The 2,099-nt window shown below is 40.4% G+C and overlaps 1 long non-coding RNA gene across 1 annotated transcript in view; it reads left to right on the top strand.

The window, feature by feature from the left end:
• Nucleotides 1-1,000, top strand: part of LOC116696085 (uncharacterized) — a 25,572-nt gene extending 24,572 nt beyond the window's left edge. Inside the window, exon 3 of the long non-coding RNA XR_004333616.1 lies at nucleotides 991-1,000. This is a non-coding gene — a long non-coding RNA (uncharacterized LOC116696085). The remainder of the gene's footprint in view (nucleotides 1-990) is intronic.
• Nucleotides 1,001-2,099: the final 1,099 nt, after the last annotated feature.

A 2,099-nucleotide genomic window follows, 5' to 3' on the forward strand; every position in this document is an offset into this window, starting at 1 on the left:
ATGATGGCTAAAAAAAAAAAGTACTTACATGTTATTCTTTGTATTTCTTTGACGCATATGTACTTGTACTCGTTTCTGAGTTTGTACCTTCTTTGTTGAATGCACTTATTGCACTCTTAGGCAGAAAGCAAAGCTGGTTTTGTCGTGTCAAACAATTCCTTTAAAAATGTTCTTAAGAGGGGAGCTTAAACAGTCATAATCAGTTCATTGTCCCACGATCTTTTGTTCACTTTGAGACAGTCAGTGTGTGGTTTGTGGTTATTTGATTAATTCATTTTTACTTTGAAAAATCCCCCCTAAGTCACTGACATGTTTTAAGTCCTTCCTTGTACCTGATCTCGTGGCCCTGGTCTTTAAGAAGGTAACTGTCAAAATCAAGTTTCAGGAGCTTTATTGTTATCGTATTTAGCTTAGAAATTACATATTACTAAATTAATTTGATCAAATTACCACACAGCGAATGTAGTAAAAGGAACATGAGCGGCAGTTAGGCCCCCCACACAGCAGATTCAGCCTTGGCTGGCACTAGTGTGCAGCAGTGTCAACTACAAACAGTGCATGTTAATTGCACATACAAAGACAGTAAAATATCACAGTGTAAATGAACATGAAGTATTGTTCAAAAAGAGATTGAACCAGAGTCAGAGCAGAGACAGAGATATTTCCCAAGGCTGAAACCTAGCAGCAGTTATGTATGAAAAGTTGGACAGAAAGCTTAAACAACGCTGGTAAAAGATTGTGTAAATACCACTTGGGTAAAAAATAGATAGCATGGCAATAAATCATAACAGCATGACTTCCACTTCAAATTACTTCCCCATGCACCACACTGAAGCTTGCATAGTGTTTTCCCCCATGGGGCTAAACCTTAAGTGAGCTTCATGAGTTCAGTTATAGTGCAAATATCACACAAGGCTAAGAGCTGTGTGACTGTGCTCAAGCCAAGTTTGCGATGCATTGACCAGAGGGAGTGATGATCCAGCCACCGAGTGGCAGTGTTGTTCCAGTGATGACACAACACTGGCTGAGCATGGGGCGCGGAGCAGAGGGAGCCAACTCCTGTTGTACATATGTGATTGCACCATGTTTCACATGTATTAACTCACCAGACAACCGTTGCTTATTAGCCAGCAACCTGACAGGGAATATGATATGATTTCCATAGATCCTATCATTCCAGTTTACTGTGCACTTGTAAATAAATGTGTTCATGTGATGTCAGTTTGGCTTTGCTCGTCTTTCTTCCCTCTCTTGCCATCCTGATTCTGTCTCATCTTTCTCACATCACCTCTGACTGTAAAGCAGACAAGCCCTCCTGGCAGATGTCACTCCCAATCCAAACTGTTTCTCTTTGACAAACTGTGTCACCCTGGACACACTGACTGCTCCCACTTGGCCCGTCCACACAACAGGAAGCACCAATTAGATATCATATAATTCATCATAAATTGTGATGTTTCTGACTCATCTGAGTAGCACTTTGGCCTTGAGCTCAGAGTGAGACTGGCACTGAAAAGTCGCCAGAAAACGATTGCTTTGAAATGTGCTGCTAACAGGAGGAGGATGAAAGCCAAATCAGAGCTGATGATTTAAGGGTGGCAAGTAACACATTTATTCTTAACTGCTGCCTTTGAGCAAGGCAGTCTATTTTGGGCTTCATCAGTCTCCATGCTCATTGATATTACATAACCTCAATAAACTCTGTAGGAAACTTGTGTTTGGACTTTCTCTTCAACAAAATCAAGCTTCAATATGTTTTTTTCTCATACTACTCATTTTAAAACAGAAATGTGAAACTTCTACACACCAAAATGAGGCGTACTGGATACTAGATCACGGGCGTTTCACCAGAGGTGAGAAATGTTAGTGGGCTTTTCCTGGAGACATAGGATCTTTGTGCCACTATGACTGGAAGGATGAAGGTATTAGACTGCGGAGGGCACAAGAACGATGATGTCATTTATGATTGGAAAAAAAGATTTTTTTAAACCACTTGCCTGGACGTTATATTAAAAAAATGTTATATTTATGTATTATTACATTTTATGTTTCCTTGCCCCGGGCCATCGGGAAACCTTTGTTGTTGAACCCTGGTAACT

Source organism: Etheostoma spectabile, chromosome 9 (genome assembly GCF_008692095.1).
Source record: "Etheostoma spectabile isolate EspeVRDwgs_2016 chromosome 9, UIUC_Espe_1.0, whole genome shotgun sequence".
In the NCBI taxonomy this organism is placed as follows: domain Eukaryota; kingdom Metazoa; phylum Chordata; class Actinopteri; order Perciformes; family Percidae; genus Etheostoma; species Etheostoma spectabile.